This window comes from Drosophila subobscura, chromosome A (genome assembly GCF_008121235.1).
Source record: "Drosophila subobscura isolate 14011-0131.10 chromosome A, UCBerk_Dsub_1.0, whole genome shotgun sequence".
Taxonomy (NCBI): Eukaryota; Metazoa; Arthropoda; class Insecta; order Diptera; family Drosophilidae; genus Drosophila; species Drosophila subobscura.
In genome coordinates this window covers 23,012,941-23,034,946 of record NC_048530.1, presented here as the reverse complement: position 1 = coordinate 23,034,946, position 22,006 = coordinate 23,012,941, and the positions used below count along the sequence as shown (strand labels likewise).

Here is a 22,006-nt window from a genome sequence, read left to right as displayed (position 1 = left end):
ATGATAATCGCAGTGAATTTTGTTTTGCCCGTTGGAGCTGCTAAATAATAATTAATAATAAATAGCAAAAGCAGCAGGCAGCAAAAGCTGACCAAAGTTTCAGTTATTAATAATAATAAATGATGAACATATCAAATAAAAGCGTGAAAAGTGAAGCTGCGATCTCAAAGCTAATGATGTTTCGGGCTAAGATCGATCATTAGTGGTTTCGCTTCTCTGTGGTCATATCCATATACCATAGACGATAGACGTACCCCACCGGATAGATAGTCTTCAACTGCAACTGCCCCCCAAAATTGAACGCTTCGCTGAAGCCAGAAACTGCATAATGAATAGTTAGCTACGACAGTCACTAATGCCATCTCATTATGTTTCATTAGTGGTGACTGTACCTGTACCCCACTTCACTTCGTGCATCATCTACGGATAAATACGAGTGCGAATAGATCTACCTGTCATCCTCCTGTTTCTGTTATGTTCTGTTGTGTTCTTCTGTTGCTTGCATAATTTATGCGGCAGCGGCGCAAAGCTTTCGTGTTGCGAGTCCCCGGCTTAAGCGCTTAAGCGGATGTAATGCCAGCAGCAAATGAACTTGTAATTTACTCGTGCAATGCATCTGACACTGACAGGCCTGATGGCTTACAGTACTCGCGTACTGGTACTGCTTTTACTCACTGTTGCACTTGTTCAGTTCTGGTAAGGTTCGAGGGTATATTGGCCTTCATGCGCCTTCATTGCTGCTATGAGCAGCAGTAGAAGTTGGCTAGTGCCCCCAATGGTTGATACATCTTTAAAATATCTTCGATGTGAACGGAACATGTACATAGCGGAAAATATCTGCTCCAAAGGACATTGTTTCGGGGAAAATCTGTCTTGATCGATGGTTTGTTGTTTGCAGAGAGAAAATTTAGAGGCAGAAAAGTCACTCCTCTTTTTTGGGGCACATTGGGCGCACTTGTCTGTGGCTATTTGAATCATGAACGAAACTGAAACGTTTTCAGTTTTTCAAATTTTGTCATTGCAATTTAAGTAATCGCCTTAAAAGAGATGATGCGATTAAGGCAAAGACTGAAGGAAATACAGAAACGCAAACATTTGCGTAGGCCAGGAGCAGGAGCCTGTTCCATTTCCGTACTCCCCGCAGCTGCCTTCGATGACTGTGGCCCGATAAGAACTTCAAATAGTCATCGACATCGTCTTCCAAGCGGGGGGGTGTGTTGGGTGGGCAGATTTGTAGTGAAGGGGGAGGATTACCAAGGGTGGGCCAAGGGGGATGTCCTCTATTGTGCTGTCCTGATATTGTGCGCTGTTGCTGTCAGAGCTCATATCGGGCTCGTTCTCTGCCCATCGACCTGCCGTTATTCCGTTTATGATTTTCTCTTTGAACTTTTTTACACTCGCAAAAAGGAAAACGTAAAAATGTCAAACTCAGCTATTTGTTTAATTGAAAATAAAGCAAAGACAGCGACAACAAAACAGAAACAGCAGGAAAATGCCCTTCAGCCTTTAAGAGGGGGCGTATCCAATTGTTGCTGTCATTAATTTTAACTTGAGCTCGATGGCCCCCATTTCGCCTCGATTTGCTACTGCTACTGCTAGATGCTCAGCCGAACGAATCATCGTCTTCATCCTCTCAGCCCAAAAGTCATCATCATCAGTCAGGACTTGCGACAGGGGACTAATTAGGGAGATTCTTTGACACTACAATACGAGCATATGTAAATCTGTTAACGCAAAGATGTAAATCAAAAAGGCATATACTTTTACCTATTCACTCAATGTGAGAACAGCTGAGAAAGAAATTCATCGTCGGAGTAGACACATGTCTATGAATGAATGTAGGTCATCGGTGCTGTCACGAATATGTTTTGCAAATCAAAAAGAAGACAAGACACAAATCACGGGAGTAAGTGATCCTCCCAAGTGATCCTTGCGCATCATTCCTACATACCCCATTCCACCACGAAACCATAACAAATTAGATACTAAACTAAGATCGTTGCGTGACTTCCGTGCTTCTTTATTTAATTGAATCTAACAAATTAAACGAGAATATATGTTATATTTCGATTGATATTGATATGAGCCACCGAGCTGAGGGCATACTTGTTGGGATATCGTCAGTACCATATGAGACGTTTCTGTAAATAGATAAAAGAAGAAGAAATTTTATTTTTTCTATTCAACGCAGTCTATTAATTCAATAGGATCGTTTTTCCTGTATTGTATCCTGCAAGGGACAAAAACTCCAATGACCTCAGTTGAGTTCACAATCATGTGGCTGTGCGCTCCTACTTATGTATATTTCCTGGCCCACCAGTGTTCTCCCACCCTCAACTCGCTCCCCACTGCCCATTGGAGTCCCACTTCCACTTCCAAGTAACTTGAACTTTACTCTTGTCGCTTTCAGCCTGGCAACAATAACAATTTGCTGCTAATGCACATGCCCCAGCCACTGCCTCTACCCCCACCCTTAGCAGCCTCATCTCAACCCCCTCATGGAAACGCCTCTGATGGAACCCACATTATGGACCTTCAATTGGCGGCGGGAACATGAGCTAAACTACTCATTAAACCAACTTTGGCGCTTGTCCATATGAAACTCCAGCGATTTGTCCAGACTCACCGATGGGGTTGGTCTCAATAGAGATGACATGCTGGGATATGTTTTAAATGTTTGGTTGGAGAGAATGAGTTAATCCCAGTGCCATGTTTGATTAAGCAATTCCAGGAGGAAATTAAGTGGACACGCAAAACAAACTCCGAGCTGGACACCTGGTAAAAAGGGTGCGCCTTTTAGTTAGAGGGAGAGAGAAGGATAGAGACTGATACTCGTGGCTGTGGATACAGGAGGATTCTCCTTTTGGCCTGACCCCTGGGATGGGGTTGGGGTTGATGTGGTGTCTCCATCAAACTTAACTGAGCAGCGATCAAGTGAGAAGATTAAATCGCTATAAATATTAACTACAGTTACTTCCTGCAGGCAGAAGTGAGTTGGGGGGAAGATAACAAAGGGAAGGCACAGGTGGAAGGTGAAGTTCGGTAGCAGCTGGACCTCAATGTGGGCCTGGACCTGTGAAAGGTACATAGTATATAAGACAATTTGAAAGCGGTTGCCTTGATTTAGTACCGGAAGGCACGCACATCACGTCCAACCCCGCCAAAGGTCCAACAACTGGTCCCCTGGTGTTGCCACGCCTTTACCACTCATCCTCACATCCTTTCCGCTTGCCAATGCCAATGCGAATGCCTTGGGGCAAGTGTACAAATCAAATGATTTATTAGTACAACCGTAGAACTGGAGCATCTCGCGTGAGAAGCCGCCAAATAATTGAAACGTACGCATGTCAGTCTTTCAGGAGAGGGGAAAAGAGAAACATGATCTAGGTAGAGCTAGGAAGGACGTGTAAGACGCTTCTTACGCGTCACAACTTTTGTACCCGGTACTCAGTAGTACATCTGTACCTTAGCGGTTTTTTTCAAATGTTACATTTTAAATTTTTTCTGCATTTGTCATCTACATCTACATAACTTCTCACTTCAACACGCTCTTTTAGCTCGCCCCCTTCCCCTAGAGCCTCACACTACACGAAGCTGAGGAATGTAGAATGAGAGAATGTGCAAAAAACAAAAAAAAGCAGCTGGACGGGGTGGGTTTAGCCACTGCAAATTAATTTCTTCATTCTGGCTATAATAATGATCCAATTTGATCCTATTTCGATGATCTGATAGATATAGCCCTTCCCTACGGAATGACGTCTTTAGTTTTCCTTTATCTTCAAAATTGCGGCTTATGGATCATTTCTATAGAATGATGTACATATGCGTAGGCATATGCATATTGTACATACATAGAGGCTTTTGTGGTAGTAGAAGATTTTTCCGTTATTTCCACTGGAAATGTTTACAGTTTCGTGTTAATTTATGGCCAGCAATGGGCGTTGGGTGGAGATGGAATAGACATTTGCTCTTGTGGCAGTTAAACTGAATTTACCACCACCTCTCTCCTTGTACACCCCTCCCCAGGCAGTCATTTAGCGGTAGCCCGATTGCATTTGCCGTTTGCTTTTGGCAAATTTGCGTTGACTAGAAGCATTCGAATCATGAACCAAACAAACGGCATACACCGCACGCCGCATCACCCTGCATTCCGCTTTTCACCGGCCGGTACTGTTTAACGTAACAAGATTTCATGCGATTTCGGAGCAGCATCCAACAGTGCCCCCTCCGACCCCCACCCATCACATTGCCACAGTAGCGACCCGCCAGTGCTGGCCATTCAGGAATCAACCCCATTTTCAGTTAGTTAATTGCTAATATAACACAAGTGCCAGAGCCGAGGCGCACTAAGGTATGCCATCCTCTCTCTCTCTCGCCTTCGCGAAAGCTTTCACTTGCTCTCTTTCTCTATCTCTCTCTCTGTCACTCTCTCCTTTCCTTTTTTTCTCTGCCCACAGAACGCTGGGTTGGTTACCGCACCGCCCGAATTAAAAGAGCTTACGATAGCGAAATTGGATGGTCGCACGACGATGAGTCCGCATTGACCAGGTACTTCAGTTTATCTTGGGGGAATATTAGAAAAAAAAATATTTTACTGAAAATGTTGAACTCATTAGGAGTTATTTGCCGAACGGACAGCAAAAATAGAATGAAAATTTAACTGGAGGAAAAATGTAGTAAATATTATTTTCTACTTATGGAAAATAATTATATATTTTAAGCTCCTAATACATAATTTTTTAATATATGTATGTCGCAATCAGTCCACATACTTCCAAACCTCACTGTTTGATCCGTTATTGTCACTATTTTTGCGCAGGCGCTGACAGCAGGCCGGCAGACCCGACAGAGACCGGCGCAGGGTTGCAGCGTTGCCTCTGTGGTTGTGATTTCCCCTCTGCTCTTCTACTTTCGCCATCACCCCCTGCTCTTCACTGTTTTGGGTGCCACGGCACGTGCCAAGCTTTTGTCCTGCGTTGGGGGTTGCTGCGGCAGCCGCTGCCAACAGACGGCGCGAGAGCTTGCTTCCTCAGAGCCAGAGCCGACGTGGCAGCGGCTCGTCACAGTTTCGCGAACAGTTCAGCATCAGCCCTTGCAACCAGCGCTTCGTAACGCGGGCGCCGCTGTCTTGCCTGTCGTCGACGACACCTGAAACGCAACCAAACAGCATTAACAGTAACGGGAAACAAGTGTAACTGTGAACAGTGTGTCACAAGCAGAACGAAGGCAAGAGTCCAGAGCGCGCGAAAATATCTGGACTCGAAGAAACAGTTCAAATCCATAAAGTGGCTTCATTTTTTCTATACATTTTTGTTGTTGTTATTGAGTGAGTGAGGCAGCGCACGAACAACAATAATAACGCAACGAAGAAGGCAAGGCGGGTGGCTTCTCTCAGTGTGCACCGTAACCACACACAACAAACATATCAGCACAGTGAAAAAGAGTGAGATAGATGCATGGGAGAGAGAGGTGAGTGAGTGTTATTCAAATTAACAGCTTTAACAAAAACAAATTCGTGCAGGAGAGCGTCAAAAATGCTTAATTTAACCACTAATAAAACTCTGCGTTAGAGCTTGTGCCTTAGGGCGCAATTAATATAGGAAAGATTAATAACAATAAGAGACAAAACACGAAATACAAAATACACGAAAACACAAACAAAACATGTGCGCAAGTCGAAATTGTCGTAACATTGCGAAATTGATTTTTCATCTGCCCCTGGTCTCTTCTCGCCAACCAACGGTGTGTGCCAGCAAGAGAACTACGCTCTCTCTCTCTCTCTCTCTTCGAGAGAGCGCCAAACTGTCTGGGAGTCGCATCGTCAACCTCTCACAGTAGCAACAACAAAACGAAAACGCTTGTTTTTTTTTTTTTACGACGACTAATCAAAGCGGTGCGTTTTGGCAGCGACTTGTTCCGCTGGAAGCGCGCTTCTGTCGTCATGACCTTCATGACTCATCGTTTTGGGGAAAGCTCTCTTGAGCTCCCAGCCCCAACCGCCTCAACGACGAGTCCCTCCACCCCGTCGCAAGCCTGCTCTGACTTGCTTGGGCTCGCCATTTGCTCTCTCGATATTTCACTCTCTTATTACGGCAACCACTGTCCGGCTTTGGGTTTGCTGTATTTGCGCATTTAATTAAATTGTCTCTGCATATTAGCCGTCTCTTCACTCGGCACCCTTCATTGTTTTTGTTGCATCAAATTGGAGCGCGTTTAATTTATAGTTGACCCATTGTATCCATTCATTCGTTCTGGCAGCTCTGCTGAAACCACACCTTTGCTGGGAGAGCGTGCTGGAACGGGCCTCATGCCTGCTATGAAATTGCGATTCCCTTTTGAGAAAGAGGGGAATAATGGTTTAGATCAATCGGAGGACACGTTTGATCTCATTGGGATTGATCTTTGAAACTTATTTCTCTTACTATGACCGTCCTTCTATAGCTCTACAGAAACAGTTGATTTTACTATTTTTATAAAATATAAAGTACATATGTATGTACATACATACATATAAACAACTTCATTGTTAAATAAGAATTCACTGCGGCAATCAAATATTAAATCAAACCAAACAATCAAATAAAACAATTATTTTTCATAAAAAAGTAATTCTCTTTTTGTACCTTTAAGACTTATGTACATATGTATGTACATATGTATGTATGCTCTCTAAAATAGTTGCTTTTTGTTTGTATGAATATTTCCACAGTAAGTCCTTTTAATTTAGTTTGAAATTTGTATTTGTTGTTTACTTTTTGGACCAAGGACTTCCTCACACTATCTGTTCGTCTCTGCCTCTTGGAACACAATATTTTATTTTTGAAACAGGCAGTGGCAGCGGTCTGTGTCAACTTCTAAGCCTTTTAAAGAGCCTGAGGTCTCTCCTACCTGACAGTCAAACTTAATTAAAAGAGTTGCCAAACAACCAACAAAATATGCAAATGATTTTAGCAACACAAAAAATATATAGTAAAATGGAACGAAGCGAAACGAATTGCCAGGGAAAACTTTTTCGGCTGTTGGAGGCGTTGCCGGGTGGGATATATATTTACTGGACTAGGCGTGCCAGGGGCAAGATCATGGATAGGGACTGTCGGATAGGGACGACAGTCTAATACCGAAAATAGAGTTTCCATAATAAAAAGGAATACCGAACCGAATCGAGGAGAAATATAAAGGGGGAGAGTAAATGTAATCAAAGAGCATGCTGCTGTCCTTTTTCTTAGCTTTTGGTCAGGCATCCTCGTAATAGTAACAAATGGCAGTGCCATCAATTTGAGGCTTATTTAATGTTCGTTCAACAATTGCCCCGAAAAAGGGAAGGCGGCTACTGTCGCATTACGTATGCCAGCCACTGTCAAATTATATAAGCGCCTGCCTCACAATCACAAAAAAATCCACTGAAAAATGGTCGACAGTGGGCAGTGGCAGTGGCAGTGGCAGTGGGGACGTGAAATAGTGGGTTCACTCGAGAATTTCTGCATATAGGGACATGAATAATAAATTATCTGAAAAGAGGGCAGCCACAGCAACCCTTCCTACCTGCAGCCCCCTCCCTGCGGTGTATGTAGTCGGTGCTTTATGAAGTGATTTTCCGCAATTTTCCAGAACCTGGCAGACGTCTGTCGAAGACAAGATAACAAAAATTGTAGGCCTCACAAATAAATGTACCCCATTTTTGTTATGTCGGAATGGTGCGTTGGGTTAAGGGGTGGGAGTGGGATTGGGCGCGGGTATTGCCTTCAAAGAAAAGGGCCAGAAAAAAGAAAGCATCAGAGGAAGAAGTGACACAAGCCGCTTAGCGATGGCCCGCACGTGGGACTCTGTGAAACGCTTGGTACGCTACACTCTTCTACACTGTCCAAAACAGACATTTTGATGTAAATTGGATTTACTTACATACATACATATGTGAATATGTGCATACTTTATTTGTGTAATGTGAATTTTGTATATTGTTGAATTCGTGGAATTATGGAAAATACCCATAACCTTGGCAAGAGACACCTGAGACAAAAGAAATTTTCGAATGTATCGATTTAGAGTTCTGTGAGAGAGGAAGTACTTTCTGTCAGTTCAGCCAGTCCGTGGATGATGATGGGCTGACTCACGCCTGACCCACACCCTCAGACTGAGAGAATCGTGGCTGTAGGCTGCGTCATAGACAGGCACTAGTATTTTCGCGCTAATGATTAATGGTTTTCGTCCTGTCCTGTAAGTCTTCGTCGTTGTTGTCGTTGTCGTTGTCCTCGCCCTTTGCCTGCGGGCTGAAAGCAGCTAAAAATGCAAAACTCTCAGCACCCCCAGAGCAAACCTTGGGTGTTGGCTCCTCCTTTCTCGTTTCATCGTTCCACTTGTCGATGGCAGCTGTTGCAAATCTCAGTTCAGAGGAGGAAGATGTCTTGGGTCCATGGCCCTTGCTGCCAGTGTTGACAAATGCATTTTGCCCGTGCAGCGTTCGCCAGGAGACTGGAGACAGGGGACAAAATACTTGAGTAACCAGCTTATTGGCTCACAGATAAAAAGAGAGACAGAGAGCCCACTTGCCCTTCCTTGCTTTCGTTCGACACCTCTCATCAAGCTATATGTTTCGTCAGTGGTTCTAATATCCAGTACTCAAAGAGTAAATAGGGTATATTGTATATAACCTCGAAACTGGATATGTATCTGCTATTCATTTCATTCATTAAATTCAGTTTGGATCCTCAATTAGATTGTCTGGATGTTGGGAATGGGAAAGCTCTTCGCTACGATAAACCAAATGAAAATTGACCAGTTCACGCTTGCAGAGGAGTATTTATGTTTTATAAACAGGATGACAAAAGAAAAGGTCGCAGGGGAAAAGAAAAAAGGAAAAAAGGACAAAGCGTGGGTGGGGAGTTTGGTGTGTGCGGCCGGAATCGTTTATTGAATTTTAAAATGCACGTGACAGGGGCTCCAAACAGGTGCAAAGAAATAAGAGTGAATCGATTGATTAGTCACTTCGATTGCGCCCATGGCTTCGTTTTTGGCAACCCGAAACATGGTTATCATTGAGTTCTGATTCCAGATTTTCTATTCGTCATGGTAATGGACATCACAGTCGACACTGTAGAGTGCAGTAGACTGAGATCTCGTTGGCATTTACATTGAAAACTCAAAAATTTTAAGCCAGAGTTTTCTTTCGGAAGTGTTTGCTTTGAATTATCGTGACAGATGATCATCAGCATTTTCTGGAGCAGATAATTCGAGTACACTCATTTTAGAAACATTAAACATTTCCTTTTTCATTAAATTTTAATTAAATTTCTGCCACTACACTACTGCTCCACGAAACAGAACGAGTAAGAAAATTTGTGAGACGCTTCGTACGCGTCAAAACTCTTATAACCGATACTCAGTCAGAATACATTTAACATTTTAAATGTTTTCTACATCTGTCATCTACGTCTACATCACTTTTCCCGCAAACACGCCCTTTTAGCTAGCAACCCTCCCCAAGAGATGCACACTGCATGAAGCAGACTGTGGAATGAGAGAATGTGCAGAATATAAACAAAGCTGCTAGATGGGGTGTGGGTAGCCTCTGAAAATTTTTTGTACTTGTATTTTGTATTTTTTTATTTTTATTTTATGGGCAAAATTGTGGATATATCAGATTTTCGGCCTTTGAGCTAGCGGAAGGAGGCGTGGCTGAATTTTTAAATACACCTTGATTCAGTGTGATATCACATGAGTCTTCACACAAACTTTGGAGACGGACAGACAGACAGATATAGACTCGGCCATTGATGCTGTTCAAGAATATTTATTCTTTTACATAGGGTCGCAAACGTTTTCTTCTGTGCGTCACATATGTATATATATACATCCCATTTTTGCCCACAAATACAAAATACCTTATTTACTTTTCGAGTACCGGGTTTCAAAAGGGGAAATCTTAATGTTTCTCTAGTGTAATCGCTAGGAAATCGCGTTGAAAGGTCGCTCGCTGTAGCTCTGTCTTACCCTCTCCCTCAGAACTTTATTCATATGGGAATGAAAGTACAAGAAGTACAACAAGAAAGTACAATAACAACAACAAGTGTTAAGTCTAACACCTTTTGTGGCAAACCTACCCCACCCCATCAAGCTCCTGCTACTCCTGTTCTGCGTGCTCGTGTTGCCCAGAGCAATTTGTCATTTGGTAAATGAAAATGGAACAATCGAGGAGGAACGAGAAGGGACGTGTGAGACGCTTCTTACGCGTCACAACTTTTATACCCGGCACTCAGTACTACATCTGCACTTAAGCAGTTATTTGTCAAATTTTTACATTTTTTCTTCATCTTCCATCTACATCAACAACACTGCTCACACCAACACGCTCCTTTAGCTCGCCACCCTCCCCTGGAGACACACTTTGCAGAGTCAGGGCAGAGTCGTGGCAGAGGCAGCGGCAGAGACGTGTCAGGGGCAGTGGCTATAAACTGCGCGAAGCAGAGTGTGCTGCTATAAGCTGCGGGACGGGGTGGGTTTGGCCACTGAAAATTAATTTCTTCATTGTGGCTATAATAATGATCCAATCGGATCCCAATTTAGTGATCTGATAGATATGGTCATTCCCTATGGAATTGCGTTTTTAGTTTTCTGCTATCTTGAAAATTGTAGATTTGGGAGGTTTTCGCTCTTTTGAGGAGGCGGAAGGAGACGTGGCTCATTTTTGAAATACACTGGTTTCAGTGTGAGCATACAGCAGTCTGGAGCCAAAATTTGGTGGCCGACAAACAAGATGGACAGATGGACAGACGTACAGACAGACAGACAGACATAGACTCGGCTATTGATGCTGATCAAGAATATATATACTTTATGGGGTCGGAAACGTTTCCTTCTGTGCGTTACATACAACCGTTATTCGCACAAATACAATATACCCTATTTACTCTTTGAGTACCGGGTATAAAACACTGAATGGAAAAGTCTGGGGCCAGCTCTATTAAATATTCATCCCTTTATGTTGTTTTTTCGGCCAAAAAAGAGAGAACGGTACGCTAACCTGCCACTTGCCACCTGCCACCTTTCACTTCCTTTTGTAAGTTGTCGTTGGTTTGCTGATGTTTACAAATTTTCACGCGAAAATTAAAAAACTTTTTCGGCAAAGGTAAACTGCGGTGGGAAGGAAAGCAAAAAGGCATGGGAAGAGGTTTGAGATCGAAGGTCGCTCTTATGCAACCATCTCCTTATGGGTACGTGAGTCGCCTTCAGCTGGAAACTTCTTTTGTTTTGGCTTTTGGCTCTTCAGCTGCGGCTGCTGCTGTTGTTGTCGTTCTGATTTTCCTGTCATGTGCCAAACGTTGAGGCGAGTGAACAGCAGAAACGAGAAGGGACATGTGAGACGCTTCTTACGCGTCACAACTTTTATACCCTGCACTCACCAAATTGGGATTCGATTGGATCATTATTATAGCCACAATGAAGAAATTAATTTTCAGTGGCCAAACCCACCCCGTCCCGCAGCTTATAGCAGCACACTCTGCTTCGCGCAGTTTATGGCCTCTGCCCCTGACACGTCTCTGCCGCTGCCTCTGCCACGACTCTGCCCTGACTCTGCAAAGTGTGTTTCTAGGGGAGGGTGGCGAGCTAAAGGAGCGTGTTGGCGTGAGCAGTGTTGTTGATGTAGATGACAGATGAAGAAAAAATGTAAAATTTGACAAATAACCGCTAAGGTGCAGATGTAGTACTGAGTGCCGGGTATAAAAGTTGTGACGCGAAGAAGCGTCTCACACGTCCCTTCTCGTTTATACTAAAGGCTGTCTAACACACACATAAGGAGTGTCTTTCATTGAAAATAGAAGCAAACTATTCAGAGGAGAAGGATATGAACATCCTTGTCTATGTGGTGGTGGAATGTCTGGAATGATATTTCTTATTATTTATTTTTGACTTAAGAATCCTGCAACGAATAGTATGCCTCCCATTTCCATACCCCCAAAAGATTGTAACATGTAACATTGTAGTCTCTTTGTATAACGGGAATGTAAATGTAGTTGCTCCAATTCCATGGACAGGATGTCACCACAATACCTTTCATAATTAAAACGCCAACCCCCACATGGGCAGAGAACAAGTAAAGAGTGAGAGGTGAGTCCTGCATTCCACGATAATGCCTAACGACAGCCGGCAACAGTTTGCGTAAATTGCTTATTTATGCCTGCTTCGAGGATTTATGGTCCTGTCTGTCGTTGTAGTGCAGGTTCTGCCTTCGTGCCCTCCATGAGTATACATTCATTCCCGCTGTATTCGTTGTAGTTGTTATGTAAAGTGCGCTTAGCCGAATTTTTCGGCCAATCATAAAGGTTGTCCGTGTCGCGGTTACCTCACTCTTATCGCAATCCTCGCTTCTATTACTCTACACCTGGAATCATTCATATCTTTAGCGCTTTGTCATTTTAGTTGATTTGTCACGTACGCGCCAAGAGATGGCTCAGCTGCGGTTGGCTCAGCGATTGACCGGCCGGCCGGCGGCAACAGGCTCCAGCAGCGTGTGTTTAAATGGCGAATTTTGCTAATATCTGTGCATATGTACATATGTACATACATATGTACACATACAGGAATATATGTACATATGTACATACATACATATGTACATATGTATGTATATGTATCTATCCCAAGTGGGTGCTCTCTGTTTGGTTTCGCACATTTAACGTGTTAAAAATCTAGTTTTCTACCGTCCCCGTGTTATGTTTCATAAAATATTTACATAAAAAGGGGAGCGGTATCTGATAGACAGACACCGTACCCCAGAGAGAGGTTCCACATGTGCCGCATAATGCGTCATCGTCATCGGCGTCTGGCGCTGCCCTAAGACATACATACATATGTACATACATATGTACATACATTTGTACATACATACATACACGTACAGAAAATGCGTAGTGTCTCCACATGTGCGCAACAAATTGCGTCTGCCGTTTTGTATTTTAGCGGTTACATTTCCGTTGCAACGGCGACAAAATCCCACGTCCCACTTGCCACATGCCATATCCACCTTCCATATGGACGTCGATGGTATTTCAATAAGCAGAAGCCGCAGCCAGAGGCAAATGGCAAAGGTGGAGCTCAAGCATCGAACTGAAACGAAAGACTGCTCTCACTCCGCCTAGTGATTTCGAGGCAGACTTATTTTATAGTGGTGCAAAACTTATAATTTGCATGATGTAATCTAGAGGCCAATATTTAATATCTGATTAACTGCACTGTGGTGTTCGTTTGTTCGGGGTTTTTTTTTTTTTTTTCAGAAACAGTATCTAATACGAATCCACTTCGAAGTTCAGTGATTCTCGAATTGCCATCAACATTCGTTAGATAATCATTAGAATCTATTAGCAAGCGCTTTCCTGGTCTTTTATATTATTTTACTGGTATTTATAATTATATTTTTTACTACATATTAAAAAACATAGCTACTTTTTGCGCCACTGTGTGGCCCTTGTAGCTCACAGAGTGTGTAGCACACTCATACTCATACATAAATGAAAAAAAGAAAATATATGGGCCCCTCACATGAGTGTGTCCTGCATGTCTGGGTTGCCCTGGGTGCTTTCGAGGGTGCCTCTCAGAGGCATAGAGATAGAGAAAGAGACAGCAAAAAATCGCTGCAAATTCGCACCAAATTTTCATATATATGTACTATGAATTACAAATTGTGAGATTATGGAAATGGCTACATATGTATGTATGTAAAAGCCGAGAGCCCCAGCTGCGATTGTGGGAAGCCAGAGCTTTAGCTCTAGACTCTAAGTTCAGCTTCTGTCCGTTATTGATCTAAGCGAGTACAGTCACGTCTCCCATCTCTCATGCACGCATGACGATGACTGTTCATGCAAGAGTGTACCACAGATTTAAAGCATAGTCGTCCTTAGATATTGATATTATGACTCATCTTGTTGAGGCTCTAGACTATTGAGATATAAACAGAGTGGGGATTATGTGGCTTTCGCTAACCATTTGCACTCTGCGATAGACCTAATACGACAGCAGACAGCAAAATTATTCCATTTCATAGCAAGTAATACCTGTGGACAAATTACAAACAAGGACACTGCCAGCTGAGAGGACGTGGATGGGTGAGTGCGGAGAGTTCGGAGAGTGCGGTGGATGGCTGTGCGCCGCATATGGCATATTTAATGACAAAGAAACTCGTGTCAAGGATTACTAATTAGTGTCTGGACGTTGGTGAAATCCTGACGATGATGATGATGATAATGATGATATGGTTTATGTGCAGGGTTGATGAAATATTAGGGGATTGCTGGATTCCTCAATTCCTAGATTGAGCGGAGCTTCAATCTGATGTTTGCTTTTTAAATTGACATTGGTCGAGATCCCAAACTAAGTTGTTTCACCCTCCCCCTCCCGCCCGTTCCGCTGACTACCCTGTCTACCGTACGTCTGATAAGCGTTACATCTCTAACCTGCGTGTGTGTGTATGATAATGTAACATGTACAATGTAATGTACGATAATGCAACAGTTCCCATAAGCAGAGCACAAAGTGTACATCACAGAGTGATGTATGTACATACATATATTTCTAATCAGACTTGCATAACTGTATCTGGTTTGGTCCATTGCCCCCCCTATTTAAAGAGGGATTCCTCTCTGTGTAGTGGATGTTATTCTGGCAATTATCATCGCTGCGTTGTGGCTGCTGCTTAAGCTGATTTGTTTTTAATGAGCAGCAGAAGGCAGACAAATTACTGTTACTGTTATCGTCACGATAGCAAAATGAAAACATTTTCAAGACATTGTATGGGCTCTGGCCTCGTGCAATGCCCCTGCTGCCAAGGGGAAATCCCATTCAAGTGGCTTCTGTGCCTACTGTATCCTGTCGGGAGTGGACTTTATCGCCCGTTTTCAGGCGGTTTTGCACTGCAGCTGAGGCTCTCATAAGAGCGAGACACCTGTCTGCGGTACATCAGCGGGTCTGCAAACATCTCACATTTTCCCACTCATATTTGCCCAACGAACATCATCGACAGTGCTCCCAAGCAATTATTTGTTTCTCTTGCGGCAAGTGGATGAGCGGATGGATTCGTTGATGAATTGGTGGATGGAATCGTTGCATGAATATGCAGAAGGTAGCTCTGAGGGACATAAGGGATGATTATCTTCTGGAATATTATTGTATTTGCTTAGCATTATGCGTTGCGTTTTGATGGTTAGCCCCTGGCCTTTTTTTGCCTCAGCCCCAAAGGAAAATCGTCGCAATGGGGGATTAAATAAGTTAAATTCCTTAAATATTGTGATAAATATTACATTTTCATGTGTAACCTTTTGGGATAGCGAGTGCTTTCCACAACGAAATGGGGATGAAGCTAAGTTTGCTCAAGTTTCTTTGATCCTGTACACAATAGATTCTTCCGTTGAGCCTCTCTTAAAATTGTTTTCTTCCGTGCGTTACATACATTCACTATTTACTCTTCAAGTTCCGGGTATAAATAAAACATCAGACCATTTTTAAGCCCCATTTCTTTCAGAAAAAGTTGGCTTGGTTCCTTGAGAAAAAATCGTGTCGGATAGTGTAATGAGGACGATAAGAATGGGCTGTGGTATTGTGGGAGTGTTGGAGTCAGGGTGAGACGTTGAGTTGTCTCCCATAGCCGTAACTGAATCATATACAGGACATAAACTGTTCTTTGGTAGTGAGTGGCAGAGACTCCCTGAGTGTGTCCTTGGCTAGCCGAGCTGGTCTTTTCTCTGTCCTTTCTGCTCCTTTCTGTTGGTGCCACACAACGGACAAGGCTTAATCGACTTTGCCAACATTTCATGTGAGCGGTTAGCCCAAGAAGCCCAGTGGCGGTGGCATGTGGCTGGGAAAAGTAACCTCCCTCGTAAAAATGATGTGAAAGACAGCATTCACCCGCCCACAAAAAAGCAGAAGCGTGAGAGAGTTGTAGCACGCCGGGGGGGATCTGACTGTTGTATTATTTATGCCCATAAAAATATTATTGCCATTTTTTCGCTTTTGGATTTCTTTCCCTCTTTTCCCCCCCTTGGGGCACGACACAGCAGCAGAAGCAGCAGCACAACACCAGCGTCTTGTAAAATGTCAGGCGTGAAGTGTTTGTTGATGAGCCGCCAGCCCCAGTGGCGGTGCCACACTGGGGGGCAATGGGATGGGAAATGCAGGATATACAGGATATGCTGCGTAATTGGACCCATATGCTTAGGAATGCCATCAAGGAAGAGAGAGAGAGAGAAAGGAGAGGGTGATGGGTGTGGAACGTGGAACGTGGGCATTTCTTGGGTAGTTCCTTGGTTCCTTGCTTGATTTCTTTGATTCGCTCGGTGGTTGCGTTGGCTTGGGGTTGGCATAGTTGGGGTTCCTGCAAGTGGAGCTGGAACTGCCATCAGATATTGGATTTATGGATTTGGACATTTATGCCATGGCATGGGACAGGGTTTGCCACTCGGAGCATTCTCATGTCATTCCAAATAGAAGAGTTGCCAGTCGAATGCGAAGGGCTTTGCAAATCATTCCATTGGAATATGCTGGTCATTCTACTCCATTGGTACGAGTATGTCATGCCCAACCTGACGATTCCGATTGATGCGAATTGTATACAAAAATTCGTCTCAATGAGTCCACGCTCCAAGTTACTCTACAAAGAAGTAAGAAAATGGTAGGAAATGGGCTAATGATTTCCCATAAGCGAACGGACTCGTGTGCCAGTCAGACGTATTCGTGTGAGATTTGAAGTAATCGTTCAAAGAAATCATAGATATAGCAACAATTTCCTCCGAAAACTCCTCAAAAATATATTGAAGGCTGAACCGAAGGAAAGAAATCATTTGCATCACAAAATTCGCAATTCTAAAGGGAGAAAGCTCTACATTTTTTTTGAGAAAAGGCGTAGAGTTCATGGAATTTCAAAAAAGGTTATATTGCCGATTGGAGGAATTTTCAAGCAAATCGAGAGTGGTAATGCCAATGATTGATGACCTACGGCAAACCGATTTGTGGATAGAGACAAAAGTCTGATTGCATTTTGAGGTTGAATCGAGACTAAAATCCGCATCAGCAAAGAGCCAGACCCCAAGACCCTGGACCTAGTACCCTAGCGGGCAATCGTGGCAGGGGCTCTGGGTGGGGCTGCAATTTCCGATATGAAATGGCCATTGGGGTCTCAATTATTGCCACTTTGCTTTGTTGGCCATTCATTTGGAGCTTGCCACGAAAACGCCATTTAAATGTACAACAACCAACCCACCTCACTACCAACACCAATCAACAGCAAAGAAAAAACTGTAGGGAGGCGGAGGCCGAAATGTTCGCAAATAAAGTGGCGATTGGATATTACAACTTTCCGGTCACTGCATTTCTGCAAAGTTCACAAAACTACAAAGGTGTGGGGAGGAGTCTGTTTGAGTCCTCCAACCTCACCGTTCAGTCACCCGCGCAACTTCCGCTCCCATAAGCAGAACAATTTTCAGTGTTCGCTCAACTGAGGTGGCAACAGAAGGGTGAACGTGCCGTTGGAAGGTGGAAGGGACACAGAACAGAAAATACCCGTACTCGTACTCGTACCAGTACAGAAAGGATACACACGGAACACGAACAGGAAAAGGAAGTTGGCTTCGCTTACCACAGAGTTCCATGCAGAGTGGGTGCCACGAGTGGTGGCAACATGTGTAGCATTTAAAATTCAACCGGCCTTGGGTCAGCGATGCGACGGGCAAAGGCAACTGCGGGGGGTGCCGCAAATGAATTTATTTACTTTACCGTTGCTCTTCGGTTGCCATATTTTCTTCTATTTCTTCCTGTTCTACCGTGCCTTTGCATATTCCCCATTCTCTTCTTTCCATACCCTTCTGCTGGAATGGTACCTCTATCTGAATCTGTATCTACCCGTCGATATGTGCAGAAAGCTGTCGAGAAAACAAGAATGAAAGCAGACTGTCGGAACTTGCGTTTTCCTGTGGGGTTTCTCTCTATTTGTTGGGATTGCACGGATTGTACGTCAGGGTATTTGCGTTGCCTGCTGTTGGTTTTTTGTGTGACTTTCATTATATTTTGGCCAAACAATTTATGTGGCGGCACATCAGCGTTGTCGATGTTTCTGCTACTGTCCCTGTCACTACCTACTGGTGGTGGCTGCCCCTGCCTCATGCCGCATGCCTCATTCTCCTAGTCGTGGTCGTGGTCGTGGTCGCGGTCCCGAGCCTGCCCAGCCACCCTTGACTCTTGGGCAAAGTCAAATGTTGTCTGTTTGGCACGCATCGCAGACATCACAGCAATCGACGAGTGGTTTGAGTGTTGCGACATTGAAATTTATAGACCCTGTACCTCCCTTTAGCCACTGTCTGGTGTCTGTCAGGTGGCACAGCATTTCGAGTGGCGTATGCAACCCGCACCCATGAAACCTCCTCTCTCTGTCTCTCTCTCTCTGCTCCTGCGACTACTTCTGCGACTGTCAGTCCTTAAAAAAACCACGGAAACAGTAATACCAACAAAATATTTAATTAAAATTGATATACCAACCCTTAAAGGGGAAGGAAACTCAAGGGAAGAGTCTGTCAGGATCTGCTACAGCCACTGCCCGCTTCAACATCCGCTTCATTCCGCCATTGGCTACTGTCCACTGATGTCCGCTGATGCCTCCTGCCACCTGCCACCTGCCTCATGCACCACATCTCCGCATGCTCGTTGGGGGGTCATGACGATGGGCTGCATGCCTTGGCGATGACACCCTTCAGGACCTCCCTCAACCTTTCCTCCACCTTTCCCTATTCCTCTCTCTCTCCTCCCATCACTCCTCTAAAAAGAGGGGAGATCTGGGGAGCACTTGAAACTTTGCTTTTTACCGTTTTGCTACCCCCCGCTTACTCGTTCTCCCCAGCAGCAGCTTGCTTCCACCCTACTCCAAAATGTGCCATTGACGAGGACGCGTCAGCCATTTTTAATGTTTCCGTCGTTTGTTGCTGAGGGCTGTGGCAGGGGCAGGGGCATGAGCAGTCAGGAAAATTACAAAAATTGTGCATACTTTCCAGAGCATATGCCGAAAAAATACCGCCGCCCTAAGAGCTTTTAAAGAGTTTCCCAAACTAGGGAGTGAGGTAGAGTAGCGGAAAGGAGGGAGGAGTAGTTAGAGATTGGCACAGGGAACTGTGGCGTGGCATACAGTGTTTAACCATTTCCACAAAGCATGCTGCAGGTTAACATTTACCTGTAATCGTTCCACACATTACCCAAACAAATCAATTGCGCGTTAAAGGCCAAAAAGGGCATCCACACTGATGCACAGAAGGGTCATGAGGGGTGGCGAGTGCTGTGTGTGTCAGCCTTGTTGGTAATTGGTAATTGAAAGTGACCCTTAACCCCTACCCCTTAGCCTTTACCGGTTGGACCCGAACCGCCTACTAATCAATCAATTGAGCAGCCGACGAGCAGTGAAAATAGCAAGCAAAACGGATGGGCAAGGCGAAGTGGAAGTGGAGCAGCGGGCGACAGGGCAGCGAATCGATTAAGCAATCAATCAATCAGCTAGAGGGGGAGGAGAATGAGGACTACTACCAGGCGATGGCAAAGGTCAAAGGCGTCCTGCATTTGTTGCCAATTAGCAAAGCTAATTATCCAATCTGATCCCATGATCTGATACATATCCTCCTTCCCTACAGAATGGCATTTTTAGTATTCTTTAATCTTCTAAAATTGTGGATACAGCAGATTTTCGCTCTTTGCGGGGCGTGGAAAAATTTTGAAATACATATGGGGTCTGGAACGTTTCCTTCTGTGTGTTACATTCATCTACTTTTGTGCACAAATACAATATACTCTATTTACTCTTCGAATATCGGGTATACAAAATATGCTGGACGGGGTGGCGGTAGCCACTGCAAATTAGTTTCTTCATTCTGGCTGTAATAATGATCTAATCTGATCTCAATTCGGTGATATCTGAGATATGAGCCTTCCCTACGGATTGGCAGTGACCCGAAGCTGGAAAAAATACGTCTTGCCTTCTTCTTGAGGTGCTGCAACTGCAATCTCCGCAATATGCAAGACAGCAGCCAGCAGCCAGCAGCTTCACTTCCTACCCGAATAGCCAGAATGTGTCACACAAAAGAAACACAGGAGGTTGCAAGGGCAGCATGTGACAGCGGCAGAAGGGAACGGAAAACGGAGGCACTGCTGCAGTCAAGTTTCAATGTGTTCAGGGCGTTCGCTGTGCCAAAGTGGCTGAGGCTATGCGCCATGGAGGAGACACCGAAACTGTGGATGTTCTGTGCCTGTGCCTGCCCCAAGGCTACCTGCGACTGTGGCTGCTGCCCATTAATGCCGCTTCAAAAATTTATGATATTTACTCAACCAGACAAAGGCAATGAGGCGGGCCGCTGTGCCTATGCCGCCTCCATTTATGCCTGGCCAAAAGGAGATGAGACTCTTGGCAGATCTTTGCAATCACTAAAGTCTGGTGCATGGGGCATGAGTGGCTGCTTAGTAAGTCATCAAGAGGATGGTTTGATGGAGGTTTGTATGTGGTGGGTTGGTGTATTACACAACTTTCACTTACAGAAACTGGCACTGAACGCGTGGCTACTTTTTAGATGACACCATTTGATAGTGGCATGCCACAGGGCGTTGGTTTTTTCTCCATATAGTATGCACACTCAGAATTGAGTGTCCAGTACCCCACTGTCACCACCAGACTTTACCTATATGAATCCTTTGCCAAGATGATCCACAATCCCCCGCTTCAAATGTTTTACAGTGTTGGTTTCGAGAACAAATTCCACAGTTAGGGAGAGCTTCTTTCAAGTTGTTGCCTTTGCAGCCCAACGCGATCCTTAACCACGGGTTGTAGCTCAATTATGTTGTAGAGTGCCAACACCAGCCATCGGGTCCCAGCCCCAGCATTCATCCCATCTTATCAGCTATTCTAGTTCGAAAAATGGCCCCAGGGGCTAATGGATGGTGGTGCGAGTACGCTGGAAATGAAAGGACTTAATATTGGCCCTAGTTAGAGGTTCTCCCCCGCCACCCATCTCCCTCTGTCCAATGGAGGGCTTGCTCTGCGTTCAGTGCGCTGCACGCCGTTTGCATGTTAACACCTGAATACGCCTCCGCGCCTACTCCTTTCGGTGTCTTTCAGTGGAAGAGTTTTAATTTACCAAAGTGTCGTTGTTGGAGGCAAAGGTAAAGCCGAAGCTAGAGGCAGGGGTTGGCAGGCAGCCGTGGAAATTATTAGCAAATGTTCTGTCGTCGCTGTTGGATTGATTTTAGTGCCGGCGAGGATGCCGCATCAGTGGTGTGCGTTTGCCATTGTGTCGAGCGATTCCACCACATATGTGTCGATGTCCCCGGGGACACTACTTTGGCGCGTGAGCTACTGCATTCTAGCATCCCGATCTCTGGCTGTGGCACCAACTGCGGCTCTGCGTGGATGTGGATGTGGATGCGGATGGGCATGGTATTGTCGCCATTGTCGTCACCTTTATCGCCTGAAATTGTACTTCGAGGTACGGCTCGTAAGTGAAACTTGACATTTAATGGGGCGAGCAGACGGTGGCAGTAGGGGCAGTTGCCTTCGTGCCCTCCTGCATCTTGGTCTTGGGACGTGCAGCCGACAGAAGGCATCGTTTGACTCTGAAGGCTCGAGGCGCCTTTGAGGCGACTGTACCAAGTGACATCTGAATGAGTCATAATTCAGTTTTACTTTTATTCAGATATAATTTGTATGCACAAAGTAAGAGTATTACTATTCAAAACTGCACAGAATTCCAACCGAATCAGCACGTGGGCAACTGTACTTTCCTGTCTGTGACTCGCTATTGGCTTTAATTTGTTGGTGGCTTTAATCTGTAATCCATTTGAATTCTGTCCGTTCCTCCCCCCGTGCGCCTTTGTTTTCCCACTTAACGATAATTGCAATACTTGAGCATTCCTTTCTGTTGGCATCCCTCTATCGGCGGCAGAGCATCCGACTTCTACATTCCACATTTATGTATGTATGTATGATGTATGCAACAGTGGA

General features: G+C 44.5%; 1 protein-coding gene across 3 annotated transcripts in view; it reads left to right on the top strand.

The window, feature by feature from the left end:
- The window catches only part of LOC117903188, a 54,558-nt gene that overhangs the window by 16,275 nt on the left and 16,277 nt on the right, over positions 1-22,006 (top strand). The window lies entirely within an intron of this gene.